Genomic DNA, 15,022 nt, shown 5'->3' with positions numbered 1-15,022 from the left:
CTAATATAAATTATAGTTTATATAATCATTGGAATGTTCAGGATGCAAAGTCTATAAACGGGAATAAGGAGATCATAGTAAAGTTCACAACCTCCAGAGGTATTGACCTAGGAGGACATGGTGGAGATCTAGAAGAAATGAAGGAATCCCAGCATGGTCAATATTAAAGTGCTCTCTGAACAACTGTGGGCAAAGATGAGTTCTCTGTGTTTTGGTGGGACTGTGGTGACTATAGAGCAAGAGAGATCACAGTGACAAGGGCCGTGCTCATGCACCATGATCAGTCAGACCTATAACGAATGTTGAGACTTGTAGAAAAGATCTCACAGAGCTCCAGCAAGAAGGGATCAGGATTCCCCAAGGGAAGTGGATGAAAAAGCAGAACTGAGATGTAGGGGCATTTACTGAGAATGTACAATATAACAGACATGATAAATGGGAGAAGCCCGAATGTGCGTGACATGTACTCTATGAGCAGAATTTACTACCGTGGGTGGGTAGAAGAAAGTGTAAAGGAGATAAAGGGCAATGATGCAGACTGTAAGACAAAAGTTTCAAAAGTTCAAAGAGAACATAAAATGGAGCTTACCAGTTTTGCTTAGATGAGTTCTGACTTCATAGATAGATAAGAGAAATACTTATGAATCTATAGGCAGGCAAGCAATTTCCCGTTTAGAATTTTTGTTGTTTGTTTTTTACTCTCTTGAGAGGCCCGCTACCCAGATCCCCAATAAATCACACATGGAGGCTCATTCTTAATTATGAATGCCCAGCCTTAGCTTGGTTTAGTTTCTAGCCAGCTTTCCTTAACTTAAATTATCCCGTCTACCTTTTGCCTCTGGGCTTTTCCCGTTCTTTAACTTCTGTAAATCTTATTCTTACTCATGGCTTGCTGTGTAACTGAGTGGCTGGCCCCTGGAGTCTCCCTCCTTCTCTGGCTCCCAGATCTTAGATCTCTCCCCCCTGTTTTCTCCTTCTATATATTTTCTCTGCATGCCAGTCCCCCCCCCCCCCCCCCGCGTACCTATCCTTTCTCCTGCCTTGCTATTGGCCAGTTCTTTATTAGACCATCAGGTATTTTACACAGGCACAGTAACACACCTTCACAGAGTTAAACAAATGCAACACAAACAAAAGTAATACACCTTAAAATAATATTCTGCTACATAGAATGACTGGGAAATTTGTCACTCTGGAATTTGAAAGCACTAGTCTTTTCTAAAACATCCTGTTCATGCACTTCCTTTATTACCCCCTCTCTATAGAGACCTAGGCTGTAACCAAAGTAATTGACTGCTTCTCCCCAGATATTTATTGAACAACTAAGGAAAATATGTGGCCATATTTTCATGTGCCACAAACTGGCAAGTAACCACTGATTAACTCAAAGTGCTATATTCCCTAACAGTGATGTTCTGTAAACAGAATAGACATCAGCACAAAGAAAACTCACAGAACTAGAGGATGTAATAACTCATCTTGACTCTACATTCTCTTGAAGGAACACTGCCGCCCTAAACCAGGCCCCTAGACCATCCCCGTCACCAATGGTTAACAGTAAACTCATTCCCTGATTGTTATGCATTATTCCCATACTTTGTGTTATCATCATCAAATGTGGTAAGCTTACAATTAATTTTCTATGACATTTGATTTCAACACTTTTCCATTTTGTAAACGAAGAAGTATAGGCATCATATATATGAGATCACAGATGGAAGATAACAAACTTGAGAATGACAAAACATATAAAAACTGGTGAACATTTGACTTTCTTTTCTCATTTCTCAAGTCTTGTATGTACTGTACTTGAAATGAATCACCTAATTCCAACATTCAGTCTTATGTATCATTCGTAGAACAATTCATATTTGGTCTCCTTGTTGGTAGTCTGTCATCATTGGGCTCCACACCTGTAGACCCTTATCCTCTACAAGTTGTTGCTATCTCTTTAAGAAATTTCAAATACATTTTTTTTTGATGGTGCTGGAGATCGGACCCTGAACTTGGTGCCTTAGGCACATCAAATGCTTTACCAATGGGCTCCCACCCCATAGCCCCGGATGAAAGCGTTTAATTTAGATTTTCATTTTCTAATGCCATCCTCGGGGGAAGCTTTTAGATACTTTAAGAAAGTAACATTAACATGAAGAGCTATTCTTCTGCAGTCCTGTGTCTCTACAGCAATGAAAACTCTTCTGGGAGAAGCTGCATTAGAATTGCAGGGAGCACGTGGTGCTCATGGGAAACAAGGCTTGATGAGTTCATGAAAAGTGTCAATACTGTGCTCAGCACACAGATGATGCTTAATAAATGTCACCAGTCGTTGCTGTGACTCAGTTTGCTCTTCATATCAAGACAAGCATAAAAAAAAAATATCTGGGGTTGGGAATTTAGCTCAGTGGTAGAGTGCTTGCCTAGCAAGTACAAGGCCCTGGGTTCGGTCCTCAGCTCTGAAAAAAAAAATATCTAACATGATATAGGACAAAGATTTTCACTGAAGCACAATGCCATTTTTTTTTTTTTTTACCTTTTAAGTCTGAAGGTCATTCCCCAGTCCTCATAAAATAATGCCACCTTTTCTGTGGAGACTATTTCCTAAGTCCCCCTCAGTGAATACCTCAGATGGTGGATGGTATAAAATAATAAATATACTATTTTCTTTCATGCAGACATACCCATAATGAAGCCTAATTTATGCAATGTACAATAATTGATAACAAGTCAAAGACTTGTAAGAATATCCTGCAGTAAATGCTGTATGAATGTATTTCTTGAAGAAGTCAAGACAAACAACAGCATTTTTGGATTGCTGTTGACAATGAGCAACTGAAACCACATAAAACAGCACTGTGAGTCAAGAGTGCCCCAGTTTTCTAAGATAGGTTAAACTCACATTCTCCATGCCTCTCTTCAATAAATAGAAGCTCCATGAACGGAAGGAAACTACTTTCGCTTTTTTATCAAAAAATTATCTTCCTCAGTACCCAGCATCCTTCTTTGTATGTTGCAGAAGAGAAATGCATTTATTTGAAATGTTTTTTGCACATTGAATGAATGTATTTGGAGCATGCCCCTGTTTCGCATTATTTATCTTGCTTTTTTTGCCCCCGTAGTAACTCGATTATAAGCAAGATCAGAGCAGAGACATCAATGCCGTGCACAAAACAGGGTCTCAACTCCTTTATGAGGATAATAGGCCTTTAGGGTTTTATTCCTTTAAAATATAAATTGACACTGAACAGATGAAGGTTCTCTTCCCCCATCTAGATGAAATCTGTGTGGTTTATATTGAGGGCAGCAAAACCAATTTCACTTGAAATAATAAAGAAATATGAAGTTCAAATGGAAAATACATTTGCATGGCTCAAATGCTCATTCATCAGTGAGTTGAAAGGATGTGATTTTCTTGTCAGATGACATGTCATAAAAATAAAACAGTAGCAATGCTGACACTTTATATTTTGAATAAACGCTATAGCATGAACCTAATTTCTGTTTAAATATTCCACATATACAACCCTTTCTTCACAGTTGGCCCCTATGGCTCACTTAGACAATTCTGGAGAGTTTAACCTATTGTAGACCAGTCTCACAGAATAATTGTGTCTCAGATTTTGTCATTTAGAGATCAAAGTACTATACAGGATGTTTGTGTGTGTGTACATGTATGTGCATAAGTGTAATGTCTTGCTTTAGGACAACTTGGAGCATTATTACTCATGTGCTGTCTACATTGTTTTGAGTCAAGGTATCTCATTGCTATAAAACTCACAAACTGGGCTATAGATTAGGCTTAATAAATCTTTTACCACTCTTAAAATTTTAATTTAATTAAAATATAGTTATATCATTTCTCCTTTCCCTCTTTGTCCACCCTCTCTCCCCATGACTAACCTGCCTCTCAAATTCATAGCAGCAGCTTCATTAACTATTATCATTACATGTATCTATAAATAAATTAACATATGAATACAACATGCTGAATTCATTCAGTATTCCTTGAATGTATATATTTCTAGGCCTGGCCATTTGGTGTTGGATAATCAATGAGGGGGCTCTTCTCTGGGGAAAGCTAATTCTTCCTTTCTCAGCACTTGGTAATTGCCTATAGCTCCTCATATAGGTGTAGGATCCTTTGAGATTTCCTGATCTTAGAGGAGGGCCTACCACCATTGCTCTTCTACAGCAGTATAATTCCTACTGTATTCTAAATACTTATCTCTAGACCCACAGATAAATATAGATTTCACTCCCTCATCAAAGAAGCCTTTTTTTTTTTTTGATGGAAAGGACATCATTACAAAAAGCCACAACTGGTCAAAGGATTACAACACCAACGCCAAAGTAGATAGGTAAAGCACATGTGGCCTTAATCCCACAGAAAGTACTACAGGCAACCAAGGAAAGCTGGGAATTGGAGAAGTGACCTTCCTCAGGAAGAGCATATCACTTAGTTATCTAGTACCAGATTGTCAACCCTGAAAGCATACATTATATGGACCAATTAGGTTATATTTAGGAAGAGATATGTATACACATATATGTAAATGCATAAATGACAATTAGTGGAAAAAGAGGTCTTGAATTTGAAGGAGAGTAGGGAGAGGTGTGGAGTGAGGAAAGGAAAGGGGAAATACGATTACATTATAATGTAAAAAAATGCAGAGAATAAATGAGTGGGGGTTTCTCATATCCAATTCATATATCTATAATACAACTTCTGCATCTGAGGCTCAAGAAACAGGAAGTGGAAAGATTGTAAGAGCCAGAAGATCAGGGAGTCAGCTATGAGATTGTGCCTTCTAGCTATGAGATGGAGTTACATACCTATGAAATCTCAACAGTGTGGCTGCCTAAATAAGACCTGAACAATTCCAATACCAGTTGACACTCTTAAAATGAAAAAAAAAAAAAAAACCTCATGTGTGTGTGTGTTCATGACAACTTCACATTTTCAGTGAGGATCACAGTAAGAAAGAAAATAAAAATATCTTTAATAAATTATTACAAATTATATTCATTCCCCAAAATGGTATTTGTTCTACCACATATCAAAGAGTTTTCCAGCAACATGTTAATCACCAACGATAGTCTTAAATAGCAAGATATGTGCCAAAAATATAAAAGTGTTCTTTTTTCCCACATGCCATCTTTCCCTTTGAATTTGTGTATAACTAAGCACTGCTGTAGAAGAAAAGAAATGAACCATATGTTTTTATGCTGTGGGGAAATCCAGGCTGTACAGAAAATCTATAAATATTGAAAAAAGATGAGAACTTAAGTAAACATGCAGCACAAAGTTGATGTAACCACAGTCATAAAACAGTTAGAACAATTACTTTGAATCACTATTAAGACTTCCTGGGGTTAAGGAAAAACAGAAGTATGACAAACACTGAAGTCTGAGTGATAGGCTTTATCTACAGTGAAATTCATAGAATGCTGGGGTCCCTGCAACCACTAAGGCCAGTAGAGTAATGATCCATGGAGGGAAGAAGGCAGTTCCCTTCACCACGACTTGGCAGTATCTGGGGTTGGTTCAAGCTCTGAGAGTCTGCCAGTGAGTAATTTATTTTAGGCATATTTAAGCACAGCACAATTTGTTGAAAACTTTTCTGGTGATAATTAACTCAATCCTGTGTACACAATAAGCCTTAAGATGTGACTACATCAAAACTCTCTGTAAAGTACATGTGATATCTTCTATGAAAATAGGTTCTACAGATTGTCTGCCTATGACAACTTCCATAAAGGTAGGTTCTATAGATTGACAAGCTCACAATAAAGGCCTTTGGGAAGATCTTGTATGATCTTGGACACACAGGTGGTCCAGAGGCCACCAGGCTATTAACCATGCCCACTCCCAAACTTCTGGACATATAATATGCATCCTTCCTCTTGGAGGGACAAGGTCATGTGTTTAACATCTTGGTTCCCCTAATGCTTATCTCTGAGCACATGGACCTCCATGTTTTCTACAATAGGTCTAAGGATATAGTTTATCAAAGAAGGACTCGTTTTCTGAGCAGTTTAAAAGATGTTCAGAGCTGTGTATGACATGTAGTCACAGTCTCACTAAAAATGAAGAGCATTTTCATCACCACAGTGAGTTTTTCTTTTCCACTTTCCATCTGTTCCTAATTCCGCCTCACCTTCTGTAGACTAGATTTCAGTGATTTATCAAACTTAAGATTTGAGAATGAGCTATTGTTCACCAACACTAGTTAAAATTTCAGCTTTTTGTTTAGAGGGTGTTTGGCCATGATCAAATTACTCCAAGCCCTTGCTTTTTTTTAATTCTGTATAGCAAGAGCAGTAACACGCTTATGCAATAAGTTTTCGGGAAGATTCAATAGGACAATACATGTAAATTATTAGAAATATGTTTGGTGGTCATACCTAGCACCGGTAAAGCGTTTCTTTTTCTCTTTAGTGAAGGAAAAGATTTAAGACAGAAAATTTAAATTGTCAACCAGAGGGAGTGGTGGCACTTGGGACTAAAGCAGAGGCAGGTAGATCTCTGTGAGTTTATAGCCAGCCTAGTCTACAAAGATAGTTCCAGGACAGCCAGGGCTGTTACACAGAGAATCCCTGTCTTGAAATAAAATAATAAATTAAAAAAAGGAAAATCTGAATTGCCATCTGTGTGACTCTGTGAGTGTGCATACTTTTGGGAGAAGAGAAGAGCAGTCTGGGACAGGAAACAACATTGGAATCTTACTGTAATAACAAATAGCAAGATGTGTGCTATATATTGTTCTTAGTGAGCTGCATCTACATCCTCCTAACACTCACCACAAAAGAGTGTTACTACCATTACTCCTGCTCTGTAGGCAAGCACATTGAGTCTCAAATAGACTGGGCACATTGCCAAGAGGCTCAGCTGAGGCTTGAAGTTGGAGAATGTGGCTTCAAAAGATGTTCTGATAACGTGCTTTGAGCCTCTATTCAATTTAAAGCACCACCTTCAAGGCTAAGAAGGCAGTTTTTCCTTTAAGAATGCTTATATAAATATATTAAGTATGGCTTTGTGACTAGGGGAAGGCTATTAATTTACCTATATTCGGTTTTTTTTTCCTGTAACACTTGTGGGTGAATTGGCCAGTAGATAAAGATGAATGTCGGAATTAATTAGAGCTACTAACCATCACCAATTAAGTTATTCCCTTGGGACATAAACATCTTTCCACTGGAATTTTGGACAGTTCAACTACTACTTGAAAAAGCCAAGAAATGAATTGTTCTTTAATTCATTTGATATACTGTGTGATTTACTTGAAAAATCTCAAATTATTTATATCTGGTCCAGTTCTTCACAACTGAATTCCTTTTATTCTGATATTCTGTCAATACATGACTCAAAGAATAAATAATATTTTATGATTTTAAATCAACAAGAATTGTGGAAGTAATTTGTTTTCTCTGTCATTTTTATCAAGGACCTAAGCCATTCACACAGAGAGCTGAGATAGTCTATTTTAAAAAGATAAAAATGCAGTATTTTACAGGTGTTAGGATTTAGTATAATAACATCTTTTAATGCACTGACATCTATATGCCATAGCCATCTCTCTCTCTATATATATGTACATATATGATATTATCTGACATAATCTTCAAGGTACACCTTGTGATAAATAGATATTTTGACTCTTGCCCTTAGCTATATGATTAAAACTTATGGATATAAGTATTTATTTGAAAGTTATACTTTAGATTTAAAAGATCACAACTATAATCTTATTCTAAATCCCATAGACTTACTCTCTCAGGGTTCATGAAGAAAGGCTATCCTACTATATATTTTAAATATCAAATATGATTGTAAATTTAGTTGGAATTTTGTGTTTAGTATATTATACAGTATTTTGATTACTTTTGACATTGTTGCCTAATTAAATAGTATATTGACCTTTTCACTTTTATCAAGTTCAAATTTAAGGTCATCTTCTCTAGACAAATAGTTATGGACTGTGGTTTAAGGTGAGTTATAGGAGCATAATCACCCCTCTCAAAATGTTGGTCATATCTCCCATACTGTTGTTTGTTAATGCAATGGATTCGGTAAAGGCAATTGTTTCCCTGTGACAATACAAGCATTGTGAAGGAAATGCAGAAGCCTGAAGAAAGTATGTGTACCAACAAAGGGCCTCAGTGGAAAATATAAGGCATGCACAGTTTGGGCATTTTGCCAGTAATAGAACCAGCCTCTGGATCTGTGAGTTCCACACCCATGGATTCAGCCACCAGAGAACTGAAAATGTTTGGAAACAAAGTGTGTGAACTACACATGTACAACATGTTTTCCTGTTGATTTACTCTGAAAGGGTGGGGAGGGCAACATAATAACCCCTTCATAACATTTAGAAGGTATTGCTATTAGTCGTCAACAGATGATTTAAGTATTTGACCGTGTGGATACCCATATGTTCTATGTGAGAACTACATGAATTTATATAAGGGACTTGAGCATGTATACCTTTTGATACCTGGAACCAATAGTAGGTGCTTATGAAGGCACACTGTGCTGGGAAACAATGTCTACCCTCATTTTCCTCTTGAGGCCCAGATGGCTTGAATACAAATTTCACAGTTAGTTACATAATTTAGTTGGCTCTCAAATCACACAACACCTGGGTCAGTGTTGTGGTAATAAATGGGCTCTCTAAGAGCAGGGTTTGTGTGTTGGCTTTGATGATTTCTGTGACTTAGGTGTTCTTGGATTTCAAGCAACCAGCAGTGACTTAAGGCTGAGTAAATAAAATTTTCTCAATACTTAACAATTTGTTCTTGTGAGTAGAATTAGTTTGTTTTAGCCCACCAATTCTTTATCTTTAAAATAATTTATTCAATTTTATTTTATGTGCATTGGTGTGAGAGTGTCAGATCCCCTGGAACTGGAGTTACAGATGGTTTTGATCTGCCATATAGATGCTGGGAATTGACCCTGGGTCCTCTAGAAGAGCAGCCAGTGCTCTTAACCACTACTCATCTTTCCAGCCCCAAGCTTACCAGTTCTTAAATTCATATTTGACTTTCTGTTAAAGAAAGGCCACATTATTCAGCTTGGGAGATTTGCTGGTTAGTTTTTATAACTTGGTACAACCTAGAGTTACCTGAGAGGATGGGACTTCACTTGAAGAAATGCCTCCATTAGATTGGCCCATAAGCATGTGGGTGTGACATTTTCTTGATTGATGGTTGATATGGGATGTGTCCTGGTAGATATAAGAAAGTAACAGAGCATGAGCCCAGGAGTTAGCAGGGACGTATATTTTCTCAATATTCCTCGCTTTTGTTCCCATTGGAATTCTGCCCCTCACTTTCTTCAGGGATGGATTGTGACCTGTAAGATGTTAAAAAAAACCCTTTTCTTCCTAATTTACCTTTTGCCACAGTGTTTTATCATAGCAACCAAACCCTAAACAAAATAAATTGTTACCAGATAGTGTACTATTCCTGTGATGAACTTGGTCATGTTGTTTGGGGAACCTTGCTGAAAGACTTCAAAACTTTGTGCTGGAAAAGCCAAGGAGTATTCAGAGTTTAATGAGATTGTTCTGTGGGAGCTTGGAAGATAAGCCTGTTTAAAGATAGGCAAACAATAGAGGCCTGGCTTGTGAGCTCTCAGAGGGCTGTGTATATGATACTCTGAATTAAGAATCCAAGGTTCATGGTCAACTGGGATTGAAGAATCATTTGTGATTAACATGAGGCCAGAACTACTAATATAAAACATTTGCCTTACTGGGACAATCCATTACAGATAACTGGGGCTAAAATACTTGCTGAAATTAATAGAAGACCATTATCATTGAAGAAAAATATTCTGGGAAGTGTTTCCTTATGGTCAGCCCACAGAATCTATGGCCTGTTTGGGGGCCAAAGCTGTATCTCAAGTTGGTAACCAACTTGGTGATGTGTAAGAGTCTCCCACATGGTACTAGTTTGAAAGTATGAAGGGGTCATGAAGAGCAGCTGAGGCTTGACATTGACAAGTCAGGAGAGGCTTTTGGTGAAAGTGCAGCTCCGTTATGGTGGAGAGCACAGCACATGGGAGATGCTGGTAGCGTAGGATGACCACCACAGACAGCAACAGAGTAGAAGAGACCTGTATCTATGAGACAAGCTAACTGTGCTGTGCGTGACAGTACCGTAATGGACCTACTCAAGCCCTTCAGAGCATAGAAGATCCCAGATAATGCCCAGACATCTAATAATGAACTACTTATACTGTTGGAGTTCGGTTCCTTTATATAATTATAATTATGTCCTGGTTCTTTGCTCTTGGAATAGAAAGTGCGATTTGATATTTTGATTTTGTAGGAGTCCACAGATAAGATATGTTGTACTTTTTTTTAAAGAAAACTTGAAGTTTCACATTGTTGGAATTTTAAAAAACTGGGACTTTTAAATTTGTACTGTGTTTTATCTTGTTATTGTAACATGAGATCTTGGGAATAAACAAGGAAGGAAAAGAGATGGTTGAGAAGTGATGTGCTTGTATGTCAAGTTAACAAGGGGTCAATTGTGCAGGCTCATTTTTGTCAACCTGGCAGAAACTAGAGTTACTGGAAAGAGAGAACTTCAGTTGAGGAAAAGCCTCCATCAGGCTGGGCTATAGGGAGGTCTGTGTGGCATTTTCTGGGCAGGTACAAGAAATATGAGCTTGGGAGCAAGTCGGAGAGCAGCTTCCCTCCATGATTCCTTTCTCTGCTCCTGCTTGACTTCCTGCCCTACCCTTTCTTGGTGATGGATCAGGACCCTGGAGATGTAAGATGTAAACGAGCCTTTCTCCCCAAGTTGCTTTTGATCATGCTGTTCATCACAGCATCAGAAACCCAAGTAAGCAGGGATGTTCTCCTTCCTTCTCTCCCTCCCTCCCTCCCTCCCTCCCTCCCTCCTTCTCTCCCTTCCTCCCTCCCTCCCTCCCTCCGTCCCTCCTCCCCCTCCTCTTTCCCCTCTTCATGGTATTCCTGTGCAGCCCAGGCTGGCCTGAATCCTGCTGCATACTCTAGGCTAACCTCAGACTTCTGATCATTATACCTCAGTGCATCTGCTTATAGAGTGCTGTGATCACAGCTGAGTGCCACTGTGTCCACTTGCTGTCTGTCTGTGTAATAAATTGGACACATTCCTTAAAATTGCCAAATGTGTATCTGTGTACCCACTCCTGTTTGGGGGAGGAGTCAGAACAATCTTGTTTAAAGCATCAAGAAGAGAAGAAAGGAAAGATCACCTTTAATGGATGGGACCATATGGATTCAGCCATCATTATTAGGTTTCAAAGGCAATTTATTCTCTATACAGTCAAGAATAAACATTGTCACTTGCTCTACCCATGGTTGTTAGACTCCTATGGCAATCTGCTCTCTGTTTACTTGAACCAGGGTCCTCTCGATTTAGTTTAGAAGTTTGCTTTTTGAGTTTCTCCTTGAGTTTTCTATCCAACCTGACTGTGTATGAGTTTGCCCCAGCACTCCTGGCTTTATATCTACAACTATGTCCTGTTGTTGCCAGCTTTATCATGATCCAATTGAAAGATGCTGAATTCTTGTTTAATCTCAATTCCTCACTTGGTAACCAGGACAACATAACTGTGTAACAAGTTTGAGATGAAATGTATTTAGTGTGGAAATGTCTTCTTGACATAAAAGCTGATAAAATGTATACTTACAGTGGTGTGGAGATTTTCCAGAAGCAGTGGTAAAATATTAAAGGAAAAAAGAAAAGAACCCACAGAATACAACTGAAGCAGACTGTGTGGAGTCTGTGGAAGATAACTGGCATTGGGGAATCTGGGGATGAAGAGGGGGTGGTATCTTTGTGTATTTGTGGCTGGTACAACAAAATGGCCAGGGCTAGGTATTTTATAACAAACTCAATATCTTTCATAATTGTAGAAGTTGTTGTCCAAGTTGTAGGTATTAGTATTCTGGGTCTGGTGAGGTTCTCCTTGTTGCACCCTCTCATGGCAGAGGGCCTGTGCTACATTTTCAGGGAGTGGAAAGCAGAAGGCAAACTACCCCTGCTAGCTCGCTGATTCCATTCATGAGGGCTCTGGCCTAATGATGTAAACATCTGCGTGTCAAAATAGGCTTCATGTCGAATATGATTGTTTTGGGTATTAGATATGAATTTTAGAAGGACAAGTACGGAGGCTGGAACTACAGTAAGTGGACAAGCTAGAGAGTCTGATGTCCCTTTCCAAAAGAGGAAAACTAAGACTAGGAGATGAGATTCATAAGATTTTCGTGGGCACAGGAACCTTTATGCTTAGAATTTATATATAGAAAAGTATTTATATAAAAAATGTTTATATATATACATATATATTTCTCCCTTTGATTCTCCCTCATACTTTTCTAGAGGCTTCTCTGGGGGAGAATTCACCCCCCCACACACACACACAGAGACACACACAGTTATAAGGTACTATTTGAAATTTTCTCATTTCTGCTCATTGGATACCAATCATTCTGTACATGTACAGATCTGGGGTATAAAAGAAGGCCAGGGTGAGCCCTGCCAGAGTGGATTCATGCTCAAAAGACACACTGCTGCTGGGCGGTGGTGGCACACACCTTTAATCCCAGCACTCAGCACTCAGGAGGCAGAGGCAGGCGGATCTCTATGAGTTCGAGGCCAGCCTGGGCTACAAAGTGAGTTCCAGGAAAGGCTCAAAGCTATACAGAGAAACCCTGTATTGAAAAACAAAAACGAAGACACACCACTGCAGTATGAATGTGTGATTATATTATAAATATAGAAACGTCACATAGAAGGAGAGTCAGGGATGATCTCTATGTAGAGAGGTGGCTGGGAGAACTTGAGCTTTTACAGAGGAGAGGGGAGGTTTCATGACTTAATGGTCTAAGGGAAAGAGCAATATTGTGTGTGGAAGGGTGTGCAGCAGGAGATGGAGACGGCAGCTGGGAAAGTCCCTGGGGCTGTGCTGGATGAAGTGACTGGCTGGTTTGTTGTTTGACTTTGAATCCTAATACTTTGGGGGAGATATGGAAAGAGGAGTAAAGGGTAGGGATGTGTCCATACTGACTACCCAAGTGAACGATTTGCAGTATCCTGACAACAATATTGTAGAAACTGGTATAGAGAAGTTTAACATTCAGCGTTGACGCTTCTAATCATGATTTCCAAATAGGAGTTAGGATCCCCAAATAGCCCAAAATCTATCCAGAGCAATTATCTACAACCAATTTCTGTGAGGAAAGGGGATGTTTACAGTTCTTTGAAATACACAGTATCAAGTCCAGCATGCCTTAGGTTTTTCTCCATGGGTCTTCAGTTTCTATGGCCAGGTTTCTCAGTCATGATCACTGTGAAGAATCTCATGTGAAATGCTTCCATAAAATAGCTTATTAATTTAGGATGTTTGTGTCTGAGTGTGGGGTCTGTGGATCTGCACAGGTCTGCAGGATTGTGTATGCACCTGCAGAGTCCAAAGGAGGATACTGAGCAGCCTTCTCTGTCATTTTCCACTTTATTCCTGCAATACAGGGTCACTTACTGACTCTGGAGCTCGGCTGGAACACAGCAAGCCCTACTGATCCTGTGTTCACCCTCATAACACTGGAGTTCCTGGCTAGTGAGAGGCTTTACATGGTCCCACCTAGTTTTATGTGGGTGGTTGAATCTGAACTCGGTTGCTTGTTCAGCAAATGTCCTTACTGATCTACTGAGGCATCTCTCCATCCCCATTTCCGTCTATCTATCTATCTATCTGTCTATCTATCTATCTATCTATCTATCTATCTATCTATCTATCTACCTACCTACCTACCTACCTACCTACCTACCTACCTACAGATCTACCTACCATGTGTTGTCTATGTGCTGAGCATATGGGTACCATGGTACACATGTAGAGGTCACAGAACAACTTAAGGAAATGGGCACTCTCCTCCTATCTCCAGGGGTTGAAGTCAGGTCATCGCTCTCATTGACAAGTGTCTTCACCCTCTGAGCCATCTCCTCCGCCCCTAGATATATTTTTGTGATGGAGACTCACGTAAGCCAAGATGACTTTGTACTTTTTATGTCATACATAGCCACAAATGACCTTGAACTTCTTATCCAACACAGGACTTTGTACCTAACAGGCAGGGACTCTAATACCTAACCATCTTTTGCCTGTTATACAGTTTACTCTTAAAACTGAAGATTTTGATTATTTATTCTAATTTTAATAGGTGTATAATACGTATTTTATTTCCCCTATGTGTTTTTAATGCTTTATTCACAGTCAAGTCACAGAGAATGACTATTCTGCTATGAAAAAAAGGCCTCAAGTGCTAAGAATAATTTGTAAAACAATTATACTTTTAAAAATTGACTTCAGTCTGTCATGTTACATTCCTACAATTACATTGTACATTCACAGAATAATTTTTTTAAACTGAGGTATTCTTTGTCTTATATGAACAATGCATAAATCCAGTAGACAGTATCCAAATGCTACAGGGAAAAATGCAGAATCATTTAAAATACAATAATTCAAGATTATATACATTGAAAGAACAAAGCATAAAAAATGGATTTGTATGTTTTTCCTCCCCCCCCAAAAAAAAATTACTGCTGAATTACTGAGACTAGCTTAAAAATAACCTGTAGTAAGAATTAAATAACCAAAATGTCATATCAGATTATTAGTAAATAAAAAAAATCCTGTCAGATCTTAAGATCTTACCTAGTGGTTGCCTAGCCCATCGTGAATATGCTATTCAGAGTAAAAGACAGATGGATCCAAAGGGGAAAAGCAGCAATATAGCAATATATTAACAAGAAGCGATGGGGGTGGGGAGGAGAGGGAGGGATTTTTTATAGACCTCCTTTTATAGGCCCTCCTAGACCGAGTGAAATGAATGAACCTGAATTGTGAACTGTTTACAGAATTCTTGGTTTCCTTGTGCCAGATTTGAATTTTTTCACTCCCTTTTTGTGGTTGTAAATTTTGTTTTCTTTTTCCTGTTACAACCCAAATCAACTTTCGCCATCCCTG

This window comes from Peromyscus eremicus, chromosome 12, assembly GCF_949786415.1.
Source record: "Peromyscus eremicus chromosome 12, PerEre_H2_v1, whole genome shotgun sequence".
Classification (NCBI taxonomy): Eukaryota; Metazoa; Chordata; class Mammalia; order Rodentia; family Cricetidae; genus Peromyscus; species Peromyscus eremicus.
Note: the sequence above shows the minus strand (reverse complement) of the source record.